The sequence below is a fragment of the Typopeltis vanoorti genome, chromosome 1 (assembly GCF_054136105.1).
Source record: "Typopeltis vanoorti isolate ZY-2024b chromosome 1, IOZ_Tvanoo_1.0, whole genome shotgun sequence".
Taxonomy (NCBI): domain Eukaryota; kingdom Metazoa; phylum Arthropoda; class Arachnida; order Uropygi; family Thelyphonidae; genus Typopeltis; species Typopeltis vanoorti.
This window is the reverse complement of record NC_143549.1, coordinates 128,946,600-128,961,392: the sequence shown is the minus strand read 5'-3', so window position 1 is coordinate 128,961,392 and position 14,793 is coordinate 128,946,600. Positions and strand designations below refer to the sequence as shown.

Genomic DNA, 14,793 nt, shown 5'->3' with positions numbered 1-14,793 from the left:
TTATTAATGCCAAATGGTCCATTACTCATGCCCACTAACTGGAATCAGTGCCAACCTTAGTACTGAAATCCTAAAAAATAACTGTTATATCATCTTTCTTAAAACTACTGAATTTTAGGAGCTAGTTTAAAAAAAAAAAAAAAATCACTCTCCATTCTCTGAGTCCTGAGGAAACACTGCAGTTAACTACATTCAGAACTTTAATCTGAGTTTAAAATTTAACAGCTGCTTTTCATTAATGCAGTTAATCTAAAGAGCTTTACCAGAATTTCTATTAAGCAGCAGTCCTACACCTTAGTGATGTTTGTTGTCCTCACATTTTGAAAATATGAATCAAGTGCTACTGTTTTGAATCATCCTTTCCTGTCTATTTCACTTCCTATAGGACAAGAATGTCCAATTTGCACATGTAAAATTCTTTAGTGAAGGCATCAAGCAAAAAAAATCTTCACATTATGAGTTCAAATGACAAATCATTATAACTCATAATTACATTTAATGGAATAAAAACAGCACAGAGAAATAATTAAACATAGATTTAATAATTCCAATATTCCACAGTAGTGGTGGCAGATGTATTTCTTGTGTTCTTCAAGGCAGATTTCCAGTTTGTCCATAATATGACAAGATGCAAGAACAAGTAACCCTGTCAAAACTGCATGTGTGTGTGTGTGTGTGTGAGTGAGTGAGTGAGAGAGAGAGAGAAGTTGATATTTAAAAGAGTGGATATTGAGTAGAGTGATTGAGGCATTGAACATGAGGCGGGAACGAGCAAAAGAGTTAATTGTATTAATTGGAACAAATGATTTGAGAGAGAACAAAGAGCATGTCAAAATGAATGTCAGGAGACTGCTTGGAAAGATAAAGGAGAATAGTGTGACAGGAAGGGTGGTCAGTGTGTTGCCTAGGTATGATTGTGGTGAAATGAGGCGGAGAGCAAGGATTATGAATGATATTCTGGCTGAAATGTGTGAGGAGATGGGAGTACAGTTTGTTAATGTGTGGAATGAGTTTGAGGGACGAAGTGAGCTGTATGGGAGCGATGGACTGCATTTGAGTGGTTATGGTGTGAGTCGCTTGGAGAGACTGCTGCTGGAAGGTAGAGAAGTGAATAGAGAGAATGAATCAGATCAAGAGGGGAGTGATGTGGAAGAGCAGGAGAGTAAGACAGGAGAGATTGAAGGAGTGGAAATGAATGTGGAAGTGAGTGGTATGAGTATAGATAATGAGAGAATGGGTGTGCAAGAGGAGCAGGGAAACGGGGAGGCTCAGGGTGGACAGGGATACACAGCGTGAGAAAGGTGGATGCTCCAAGAGGAGGTGAGAGAATGTGTAGGCAGGAAAGTAATGGGATGATCAGGGATCAAAAGGAAACAGATGGAATTGCAAAGGGTTCTAAAATGAAGAAGCAGAAAGGGAAATGGCCCCAGTCCAGCATGGAGAGATCACATCGAGTGAGTGGTATCAGTGGAACTAGCTGTAGATCCAGAAATGAGTTGTTGTGTTTGTATACCAATGCTAGAAGTATAAGAAACAAGGCGGATGAAATGGTTGCACTAATTGCGTCTGTGCACCCAGAGATTGTCGGAATAAGTGAGACATGGTTAGATGAGGATGACATCCTGACAGGAATAGAGATGGAAAGGTATGATGTGTTTCGTGAGGATAGAAGGGGTAAAAAGGGAGGGGGAGTGCTATTGATGATAGAGAAAGAGTTATGTCCATACAAGGTAGAGATGCAAGGGGGAAATGGGGCCAGTGGTTTTGAGGCAGTATGGTGTGAGATAGAGGTGAACAGAATCAAATACTTGGTGGGATGTTGTTATAGACCTGGTAATGTGGATGGTGGTGATAGTGAAATGTATAGTCAAATAAGCCAAGCAAATAAGAAAAGGGTGATCATTATGGGTGATTTTAATTATGGCAATATAGACTGGAATGAAGAGATAGCAACTGGAAGTAAAGAAAATGAGTTTCTTGAGTTTTTGAGGGATAACTACCTCAGACAGTATGTAACAGAGGGCACAAGAGGATTAAGGGTCTTGGATTTGGTCATCTCATCGGAGGATGTAATTATCAATGAGGTATCAAATCATCCACCAATTGGTGAAAGTGACCATGAGGTGATTACTTGGGTGGTTGCCAGCAGTGCAAGGACCCTGTGAAAAAAGGGTATATGTGGAACTACAAGGGGGGTGATTATGAAGAGCTCAGGAGACAGCTTGCAGGTGTAGCATGGAATGAGGAGTTAGCTGGAAAAGAGATCAATGCAGCTTGGGGGATTTTCAAAAAATATTTAGTGGATGCAATGTCTAAATGTATACCACGGGTGAGAAGGTTAAATAAGTTAGGTGTGAGATGGATGAATAAAGAGATTAAGCATGCAATACAGAGAAAAAGGGCATTGTGGAGGCAGCATAAGAGAAGTGGAAGTAACCAATTTCATGAGTTCTACAAAGACCAGGCAAGGAGAGTGACTTGGTTGGTGAGAGTAGCTAAAGAGAGGTATGAACAGCAGTTAGCTAATGAAGCTAAAAAGAATCCTAGGGAGTTCTTTCGATATGTAGCCAGCAAAAGAAAGAATGATTATGGAAGGATGACATTGATTGGAGGAAATGGTATAAAGACAGCTGTTGCAGAATGTGTGGTGGAGATACTTAATGAGCAGTTCATAAAGATCTTTCAATCTTGTGAATGTGACTTCATGGAGAGATTAAGAGCAGTTGATGATGGGGAGGAGAGACTGACTGTAAGTGAGCAAGAGGTGTTTGGGGAGTTGAGTAAACTAGATGTAAATAAGGCTGTGGGACTTGATAATATATCACCACGTATTCTGAAGGAATGTGCCAGAGAGTTGACACCTGCCTTGACATATTTTTTTAATACGAGTCTTGCACTTGGTCAAGTCCCTAAAGAGTGGAAGGAGGGCAAGATTGTGCCACTTCATAAAGGAGGTGATCGAACTCAAGCATCAAACTATAGGCCTATCTGTGTGTCGGGTGTTGTGGTTAAGTTGTTGGAGAAGCTTGTGAGAGCTAGAATCCAGAGTTGGGTTGACAACAATGGTATAATCTTTGATGGACAGCATGGATTTGCTAAAGGGAGGTCGTGTTTTAGTAATCTACTTACTTATTACAATAAAGTGACTGCTTCCTTGGACAGAGGAGAAGGATACACAGTAATATACTTGGATTTCGCAAAAGCTTTTGATAGAGTGCCTCATGATAAGTTGACAGTCAAACTAGAGCAGATGGGGTTGGATATTAGATTAGTGCATTGGATTGGAGACTGGCTATCTGATAGGTATCAACAAGTTGTGTATGGGGGTGCAATATCCAGGAAAAGGAAAGTCACTAGTGGAGTGCCTCAGGGATCTGTTTTAGGGCCATTACTATTTAACTTGTATATTAATGATATTGGCGAAGATTTGGATGGAGATATTCAGTTGTTTGCAGATGATGCAAAGTTGGGAAGAACCATAAAGAGTAGTGAAGATGTTGTGGCCTTGCAAGAAGACTTGAATAAATTGAGTGATTGAGCAAGCAAATGGGGGTGTGAGTTCAATGTTGCAAAATGTAAGGTTTTAAAATTTGGAAAACAAAGATGGGATGCAGAATTTATGCTTGGTAAGAATATATTGTTGGAAGTAGAGGAAATAAGAGATCTGGGAGTGATAGTGGATAAGGATCTAAAATTTAGGGGTCACATCGCCAAAATTGTGAAGACAACACAAAGACTTCTGGGAATGATGAGGAGGACACTGACGTGTAGAAGTAGGGAGATTCTTGTTCCATTGTATAAGGCTTTGATTAGGCCACACATGGACTATTGTGCCCAGATTTGGTCACCTGGTTTTCAGAAGGATGAGGAGATGTTGGAAAGGGTCCAAAGGCGACTGACTAAGGTAGTTTCTGACCTCTGGAATGTCGAGTATGAGGAAAGATTGAAAAGATGTAATTTGCAGAGACTAGTGGAGAGAAGGAAGAGGGGAGATATGATAGAGACCTACAAGTTGGTAAGGGGTTGCTATAGGATCAATGGTGGAGAAGTTCTACAGCGAATAGTGGGAGATCAGGGGAGAACCAGAGGTCATCCCTGGAAACTGTATAAAGAGGGTGTGAGTAGGGGAGTGAGAGGCAGGTTTTTTTCGTGCAGAGTTGTGAATGATTGGAATGCCTTGCCTGAGAGTGTGGTGTCTGCAAGGAGTTTGAATGTGTTTAAGACCCGGTATGATGAGATGTGTGTGAGATAAAAGGACCTCCTAGATGAGTCTTTGACTCCATGAGGTCTTGTTTAATAATAATAATAATAATAATAATAATAATATAGACAGTAGGCTTCATATGAGGTTTGAGAGTAGTGCAGAGATTGCATTTCTATAAAGTTCTGACTATTTTTTTAGGTGCCTGGGATACAGAGAATAATGATAGCATTACTGTAACCTGTATGTTGAGAGAGATGCAAGGTGATGGGAAAAGAACTATTTTGTTATTTATTTTTATTTATTTATTTTTGTACTGTAGCCAGTGGACAGGAGAGTATGGCGAAAAAGTGAGCTCAGTGTGAGGAAACCCTAGTTGGGACAGAAGTTTGAGGCTCTGTTAGCAAGGGTTTTTATGATATCAATATTGTTGGGCAGGGAGGATGGAAATACTTGTATCTCCCAGTATGGGTAGGTTTTCAGTAAAATGAGACACTATGGTCAAGTCACATATAGCTGACCATGACTCTCATACATTACACAGCAGAAAAACTTATGATAGGTATAATACTTCACCGTAGCAAACATAACATTATTATTCGTGACACCTCCAAGGAGTCCGAAGACTCATCGCGGGAGGACACCTATTGTACAACACTCCGTCTCCACCACTATACCGATCCTCTACTACCAATCATCTACATTAGCGCCATATATGCCCACCACCACCATCACAGCTAGTATTTTTTGTCTGTAAATTGCATGTGTTCTGAAGGGCTGATTTGTCTGTATGCAGGATGAAAAACCCGAGTTTCCGGGAGGAAAAACCTTGCTACCTCCGTATGAGATCAGCTAACTCACCTTCGATTGAAAAAGTCCATATTTATTTATCATTTTTTTTTTAATCAGCAGCAGATTTAAAACCCTTCTCAAGATACAGGAAACAGTATTTCATAGACCACCTGGTCAACAGCGAAGACTAGTTACCGGCATCTATTGAGGATATCTAACATCCTTCACTTACTATTTGTTTGTTGTTATTTTTTTTCATGTATCTTATTGCAATGTTAATATTGAATCCCAGAAGATGCCTGTAACAGAGACAAAATATTGGAATTATTAAACTTGTATTTAATTTTTTTGTGCTATTTTCATTCCATAAAACCAAATTAGGAGTTTAAACCAGCACCTAAGCTTTAAGACACATTAGTTGAAGTTTGGGTGATGCTTCCAGAAGCAGTAGAGTCTAGGTACTGTGATACTACTAATTAGTCAGCTTCAGTTTACTTACCATATTTTAGGATTTTATAGTGCTTTCTACCATAAGTATTCATTTATAGTCCTGGCTACATTTCTCTTGAATATTTTCTATCACTGCACTGCCTGTCATCACTTTTTTTCATTCAGCATTCCTTCAAACAATTATTCGAGATATCAAGAATATCGTTATCTTCTCTTTTCATGTCACCATTATCATCTCTAATTTCTTTTAGAGTTCTCTTAAATGTATGTCAACAGACTTCAGAACACTTTACCACCTTCTTGATATTTATCTTCTATACTCTTACAAAAGTTCAGGATTTTTGTTATCTACTTTTACATGCTGCTTTGCTTTCTTACATTTTTCTCTGTATTCTCTCAGAAAGCATCCAGAGTTCCTTGCTAGGAACTTATATCCTTTGTTCTTTTCCATAACTGCTTCTTTTACTTCTTGAATCAACCATGGAATTCTGATTTTTCTATCCTTCATCATATGCCTTGCTGGTTAGATCAATCAATGCTTTCTTCAGTCTGCCAACGAGTCATCATCATCATCATCACCTGCTCATTGGGCATCCACAAATGCCATATGGTCACTCCGATGCTCAGTGATTTGCCTTACCAGTCCTGTTGTAAGCTTTACGGAGGCTCTCAGCCACTGGAGTCTCCAAGGTTTATCTATTATTTTCAAACACCTTCATTTTTATTCCAATAATATTTGTATAATTTAATCTACAGTTCACATATGAAAGCTGATTAACTTTGCTTCTTTTTAAAACTTTCTTACATTTTCTTTTCAGTATGATATTTTATTCTGCTCAAAACTAAATTGTGATTACTTCCTATTTCAATCCCATGTACACTCTCGTGTCTTGAATTAGCATCAAAAAATTGCTATCCACAGTATATAGTCAACAAGACTTTGTATATTCCTTGTTTTCTCCCCATGTAAATTTAAATTTAAAAAATTTAAACAAGGAATATGCAAAGTCAACAAGGCTTTGCATATTCCTTGTTTTCTCTCCATGTTAGTGATGATTAGTCTATGTCCTGAACAGAAATCCAGCAGGTACCTGTGATTTTCATTAGCTTTGCCCTTTTCTTCAAATTTTCCTAATACATTTTATGTTTGGTATAATTTCCTATTGTGCTGTTTTGATATCTGACAAGGACTTGCTTTTCCTTTTCTTTATATCTGCTGCCTTCTCTAATGACTCAAAAATTGCTTCCACTTCTTTAGTAGAACCTTCTCTTGGACCATACACAAAAATAAGTCTCTTGTCCAATTCTCAATTCCGATGTTTCCACACATCACTTTATTTGATAATACCTGCCATTCAAGAAGCCTATCTTCAAGTCTGGTGTTGAAGACTATAGCTACTCTTTCTTTTTCATGATTGTCACATGATTGATTGAATACAACATATTGTAGTTGTTAATTAAAAGATTCTCAGCAGTTTTTGCCTTTGTTTCACCAATGTTGATCTGGTGGTGCTCTAATTCTTCTTCCAGTTCCAAATCTTTTCCATCAATACTTCTTATATTTATGAAGCCAATCTTTAATTCTGACGATGTTCAGTTTGTTCCAGTTGCCGACTTTTTTCTGTTCACTCTGATTCCCTAACAAAACAGCAGGGTCCAGACCTGGTTTAACAGGAAAGCACCACAGTAGACAAGACTTCTCATCTTGCTATACCACTACCATTGCTTTTTGGTTTAAGCCAATACTGAATACACTTGGGTCAACCCCAAGTTGCCAGTTCCTCATTTGTTCCATATCCAAGTCTACATTGACAAGTTTTTCAGCACCATGAGAAGGTGAAGATTAGATATTAGGACAGAAGTTCTGTCAGTTGTTTATTGCTTAAAAGGCTAAGTGGAAGTCTCCTTCGCGTTATCTAGCTTTGATCCTTATGCAACCCCAAAGCACAATGCAAGTGTAGAAAAGATTACACTGATAAGTAGGGATGAGAAGTTGGTTGTGCCAGTATATAAAACATTGGTCTAACCACAGGTGACTTTTGTGTTCAAATTTGGTCAATTAGTTTCACTCTGATGTGAAAGAAGTAGAACAGGTCCATGACCACAGCAATATCAGGAATATGAAATATTGGTAGTAGGAAGAAGTTAAGGGAATGTAAACTCCAGAGTCTGGTGGACAGACAGAAAAGGAGTGATAAGATAGATATGTTAGTGAGGGCATTTTACTAGATTCATAAAGAGGAGGATTATAAAAAAAAGTGAAAAGGAAAGAAAGAATGACAGGTCATCCCTGTAAGTTGCACAAAGGTTATGTGACCAGATGTACAGCATTTACCAGTCCCGCACACCAGAGTATGTGTACAGCATTTAAAATATTTTATTCGCCTTAAGAGAAAGAGTAAACTACAAACATACTTACATTAGTTGTTTATTCTGAGTAATTTTTCATGTAAAATTATTTTTTGATTATATGCCAAACTTTTATTTTAAAGTTCGACAAAATTATCATCGTCAATCAATGTAAAAAAAAGTGAAAATGAAAGAATGACAGGCCATCCCTATAAGTTGCACAAAGGTTATGTGACCAGATGTACAGCATTTACCGGTCCCGCACACCAGAGTATGTGTACAGCATTTAAAATATTTTATTCACCTTAAGAGAAAGAGTAAACTACAAACATACTTACATAAGTTGTTTATTCTGAGTAATTTTTCATGTAAAATTATTTTTTGATTATATGCCAAACTTTTATTTTAAAGTTCGACAAAATTATCATCGTCAGTCAATGTAATCTAAATTTATGTAATACCAATGTTTTATGTTTTGTTTTTACTACTATAATTTACATAGTGTATGTTTAATGCATGTAATTTGTATTCTGTTTTGTAAAAATATTACCTATTTTTACTGTGCAATTCACAACCATCTGTAACAAATTGTAATTGGGCTAATGCTCATAATAAACATTATTATTATTACCATAAAACAAGCTTAGATATGATATCTGTTGCTTTTAAATTTGATTTATAAAATAAATAATTATGCATGACAGCAAAAGCTGTATTTTCCCTTTTTTTAATAATAAAGATAATTTAAGTTATTGTTAATTTGAGGTCTTTCAGTACCTCACTCATGTTGATACAAAATTGATCGTGAAGCAAAGGAAACCACGAAACGATATATATTGACCATGGTTATAGTAATGGTAATTTCAAAAATGATATTTTGTTTTATGTTTCAAAATCAAAGTTTTATCTGTAGACATAGTATTACAATTGTTGTTTTTGATATCACAGATCCCAGGTATTCAAAGAAGTGATACTTTGCTATATCTTTTTTTTTTATATGTTTAAAAATTGGAAAGTTTATAATTATTTTTTAATAATCAGGTTTAATAGGAGTATGAACAGGAGGGATATATTTCATGTACGGTCTGTTTGGGACCATTTTCTGTGGCCTCTGGAGGAAAGCAAGCATTTATGTATTCTCCCTAGAGTTCAGTCTAGGGAGAATACATTATATAACGGGCAAAACATATGCCAAACATAATGTCTTGTCCTGTGACACTGGAAATCCATGATGTATTGTGCAGAGCAGTCAATACAAGAATGGTATATGGATTAATAGGTATATGTATATGGATGATTACCATGAAGAAGAAATATTCCAAAGTACCTGACTAGTACTATCATAAAATGAAAGTGAAAATGTTGGTCAAGAAATTCTGTTTTTAAATATATACATGAAATAAAAATATATATACATTCAGAATTTTAAAAATGCTTTTTTTTTTTCTATTTTCTTTTTTTTAATATAACCTTTTAGTTATTTTGACAAGTCTTCTTAGAAAATACCGACAAAAATGTAGGAAATCTAAATGTGGTTAGATCATCATTGAATCTGATAATGATTTAGCCTTCCAAAATGGTTATCTACCAGCAATTTTAGAAACTACTAAGAAAGCAACTCAGGAAATGGTAACACATAGGAATCGAGGGTAACCAAAGTGATACAAAAACTGAAGATAAAGAAAGATAGTCTGAATATTTGAAGTAATTATTAAGTAATGAGGTAAAAAAGATTGCTCGCTTGGCTGGCAGTTTGTTTAGATCATCAACCAAAAGGATATAGGCTTGAATCCTACTTTAAGCACAAATGTCTTATGAAAATGAAATAGTAGATGAATTTCATTGAGTGTGATGCTAATACAATCATTCTGCTTATCAGAGGCCTGAACACTTTGCAAAAGTTCCATTTTCGGTCCCTAGAACAGGAATTTCAGATTATCTAACCCTTAGCTCACCCACAGTGCCAATCCTGATGTATTATGTGCTAAAAGCCTTTTGTGGCTGAGATACACAACATGCACACACATAAATGATAAAACAGTGGTAGAAAATATCCACAAGGTATGTAACCAGTGGTATATATATAAGTACCTGAGACAGAAAAAGCCATTGGAAACTTGAAATATGTACTGGCAGCTGGAACAGATAATATATGACCTGAAATGCTTAAATATGAGAAGAATATAAATGTTTTATGTTAGCTATGTTGCATAACTCAGAAGGCTTGGTTAGAATGCTGAATACCAATTTAGATATATAATAAAATTTATATATACACAATATAAATGAAATAGAATTGAATATGATATGAAAATTTTTTAACTTGGGTATAATATATGTCAAAGATACCAAGTAATTTTATAACCCTGGTTTTAATCCTTTTTCCCAAGTAAGCAAACAGACAAGTAAGTCAAGTTTGCGCCTGAACGTATACGTGGTTCACCATAAGTCTTGAACCACGTTCAGGCACAAACTTGACTTACTTGTCTGTTTTCTTACTTGGGAAAAAGGATTAAAACCAAGGTTATAAAATTACTTGGTATCTTTAACATATATTATACCCAAGGTAAAAAACTTTTCACATCTTTCTCTTATCTGGAGATTATTAATTAATAAGGTCAAAGCACCTTGTGGCAACTTGCATAGGTAAAATTGATAAGCTCTGTATTACTTAAACCTTGGCATTTCAGGGTCTGCCTACTCACTGATAAGACCTCAATAAAGGTTGAAACCTGTCTGGGTAGTGACCCCCCACCCATAATGTATAAATCATACATCTCCTAGGAGATGTGTTTCACATTTATGGGAAATACTAAGGAAAGTGATCAGAACTTAATCCATCTTTACCACGAGTTGCACCACCACCATAAGTCTCGAACCACATTCAGGCGCAAACCTGACTTACTTGTCTGTTTGCTTACTTGGGAAAAAGGATTAAAACCAAGGTTATAAAATTACTTGGTATCTTTAACATTGAATATGTTAATTATAGCAGAATATCAATGCTGAGTGTTGTTTTATTCAGGCATACTGTACTTGAAAAAAAAAAAAAAAAAACTAAGAAACACTAGTGAAAGGAATCTGATTTAGAAAAAGCCGAGTTTGGGTCAAACAGAAGTTAACCAAGATCATTTTCACTTCACAACAGATAACTGAGATATCAAAAGGTATAATAAGCATCTCTATTTATGTTTTGTTAATCTTGAAAAGGATATGACAAGTTACTAAGATAAAACTACTCAAAGACCATAAATGGAGAACTTTATATATAGAGCAATGTACTGCTTATACTTAAGTGACAATCATTTTTGATTGAAGGAAATGTCAGATTAATCAGATGCGAGACAGAGTTGTACCTGGCTTCACTACTATTTACTTCTAATCTATAAGAATCGCATTATTAAGGAAGGCAATTCAATTATTGGGAAAGCAAATCTGATGTATAAATTGCAGATTTGGGGCTTAATTCTTTATTCTGTACAGATGAGGTTATCCTCTTAAATAAATTCACAAACATCATCTTCAAACAATCTTGAATCAAATTTGAAAAATCAAGAACTATAAAGATAAGCAGGAAAACAGAAAACATAAGTAGGGCTAAAATTTAGGGGACACATCACCAAAATTGTGAAGACAACACAAAGACTTCTGGGAATGATGTGGAGGACATTGACGTGTAGAAGTAGGGAGGTTCTTGTTCCATTGTATAAGGCTTTGATTAGGCCACACATGGACTATTGTGCCCAGATTTGGTCACTGGGTTTTTCAGAAGGATGAACAGATGTTGGAAAGGGTCCAAAGGGGACTGACTAAGGTAGTTTCTGACCTCTAGAATGTCGAGTATGAGGAAAGATTGAGAAGATGTAATTTGCAGAGTCTGGTGGACAGGAGGAAGAGGGGAGATATGATAGAAACCTATAAGTTGGTAAGGGGTTGTTATACGATCAATGCTGGAAAAGTTTTACAGAGAATCTCCCACTATTCTCTTTATACAGTTTCCAGAGGTCATCCCTGGAAACTGTATAAAGAGGGTGTGAGAGGCAGGTTTTTTTCGTGCAGAGTTGTGAATGATTGGAATGCCTTGCCTGAGAGTGTGGTGTCTGCAAGGAGTTTGAGTGTGTTTAAGACACAGTATGATGAGATGTGTGCGTGATAAAAGGACCTCCCAGATGAGTCTTTGACTCCAGAGGTCTTGTTTAATAATAATAATAAAGGGTGAGGAAGGCGATGCATAATGTGGAGATTATGGCATTAGAAGTATAGAAGATTTGGACGATGTGTGGATCGAATTGCAATAAAACAAAGAAAGAACTCACTTTATTACAATAAAGGGAGCTTCCTTGGATAGAGAAGAAGGATACACAGTAATATACTTACATTTCGCAAAGGCTTTTGATAGAGTACCTCATGATAAATTGATAGTCAAACTAAAGCAGATGGGGTTGGATATTAGATTAGTGCATTGGATTGGAGACTGGCTAACTGATAGGTATCAACAAGTTGTGTATGGGAGAGTGATATCCAGGAAAAGGAAAGTCACTAGTAGAGTAACTCAGGGGTCTGTTTTAGGGCCATTACTGTTTAACTTGTATATTACTGATATTGTGGAAGATTTGGATGGAGATATTCAGTTGTTTGCAGATGATGCAAAGGTGGGACGAACCATGAAGAGTAGTGAAGATGTTGTGGCCTTACAAGAAGACTTGAATATACTGAGTGATTGGGCACGGAAATGGGGATGCGAGTTCAATGTTGCAAAATGTAAAGTTTTAAAATTTGGAAAACAAAGATGGGATGCAGAATTTATGCTTGGTGAGGATATACTGTTGGAGGTGAAGAAATAAGAGATCTGGGGGATATAGTGGATAAGGATCTGAAATTTAGGGGACACATAGCCAAAAATGTGAAGACAACACAAAGGCTTCTGGGAATGATGTAGAGGACACTGACGTGTAGAAGTATGAAGATTCTTGTTCCATTATATAAGGCCTTGATTAGGCCACACATGGCTTATTGTGCACAGATTTGGTTACCTGGTTTTCAGAAGGATGAATAGATGTTGGAAAGTCCAAAGGCGACTAAGATAGTTTCTGACCTCTGGAATGTCGAGTATGAGAAAAGATTGAGATGTAATTTGCAGAGTCCGGTGGACAGGAGGAGGAGGGGAGATATGATAGAGACCTACAAGTTGGTAAGATGTTGTTATAGGGTCAATGCTGGAGAAGTTCTACAGAAAATAGTGGGAGATCAGGGGAAAACCAGAGGTCATCCCTGGAAACTGTATAAAGAGGATGTGAGTAGGAGAGTGAGAGGCAGGTTTTTTCGTACAGAGTTGTAAATGATTGGAATACCTTGCCTGAGAGTGTGGTGTCCGCAAGGAGTTTGAATGTGTTCAAGGCATGGTATGATGAGTTGCGTGTGTGTGATAAAAGGACCTCCCAGATGAGTCTTTGACTAAATGAGGTCTTGGGGTAATAATAATAATAAACCCCTTAATATCAATGATGTTTCTGGTATTTCTTTAGTGGGAGTTTTTAATGTAATTTTAATTTATTTGTTTGTGTTTTGTTATGTTTACACTGGATTCTCTTGACATTTTTGATGCAGCAAACACATTCTTGATGTGTTAAAAAATGTTTACAGAGACGATTAGACAATTCTTAAGATCTCCAAAAGATAGCCATCCTTTCTCCAAATATACTGGAGTTAATAACAATAAACCCCCGTGCAGCTTGAATTACATCGGCCAAACTTCAAGGAGCCTTGAAATCAGGCAAAAAGAACACATAGGTGACGTCAATAATAACAGAGAAGAAAAATCAGGGTTAGCTTTTCATTTCTCAAGAATGAACCATACCATAGAGTGGGATAGAAGCACAATTCCTTACATAGAGGACTTCCTCTCCCGAATTTTTAAAGAGACCACAACAGTTGCCAGCTGCATACAAAACCTTAACAGGAACCAAGGACTAATCTTACCCGTGATCTGGAAGACCCTTATTAGATCTCTCAACTCGCCAGAACTGAATTACAGTGCCAACTTAGTATGTTCCTAAATAACAACAAGTGAGATCATGCACACTCTATGCATGTATTGTACACGCTCTGTTCTTTGTTTAATATAATCGGAATTGGTTGATTATAGTTTGTAACAGTTTTTTACTTTTTAGTGCCTTACATCAGTTATGTACCCTGAAGATGCCAACAGCCTTAGTTGGTGAAACTAGTTGGTATAACATAGTTGTTTATTATATGCACTTGATCAATATAATCCCATTAAAAGTCATTCCGCATTCTTGATGTGTTTGCTGCATCGGTCTTCATTTTTTCATATTACAAATGGGTGGTGTGGTGTTATGGATGATAACGTTCATGCATGTGAACGTTATCACACTATTATATTATTAATTTCATTATATTTTTATTGTTGTTGTGTGGTTTTTGCTGTCATTACAGTTTATTTTTTTCCCATAGCTTTATACTGTTTTCTCATATGAATCATATTTTCTTATCTTCTTAGTAAAATGTCACATGATTAACATAACTTTTATGATGTCAATTATGTGTGATGTGTATGCATGTTCAGTGGTTTTTTTTTTTTACTTTTTTTTTTCTTTTTCTGTTACTGGAGAGCCATTGTTGTTGTGTATTATCTGTATCTCCTGCACAGAACTCAAGGATACAGATTTGGAATTGATTATGATATATTATGACAATCACAGCCACAAGAAGTTATAAACCTGTAGCATATTAGTGCTGAAGATTAGATAATTTAGGAATCCTTTTCTAGTGCCCAGACATTTTTTTTTTTTTTCTCAAGCAGCTCTGAGGCTAATAATCAGAGTAGCAGCCATGCAAAAAATGACTGCTACTCTGATTATGATCATCATTAATTGCCTATCCAAAAGACATTACAAACATCCATACTCAAATAGTCTGCTGTCTATAGGTTGTAAAACACAGATGCTATTCAATTGGCTAGCTTTATATTGTGAGTGGAA

The 14,793-nt window shown here is 36.4% G+C and overlaps 1 protein-coding gene across 4 annotated transcripts in view; it reads right to left on the bottom strand.

Annotated features, from left to right (window-relative positions):
- The window catches only part of LOC150110420 (eukaryotic translation initiation factor 4B-like), a 277,691-nt gene that overhangs the window by 261,918 nt on the left and 980 nt on the right, over window positions 1-14,793 (bottom strand). The window lies entirely within an intron of this gene.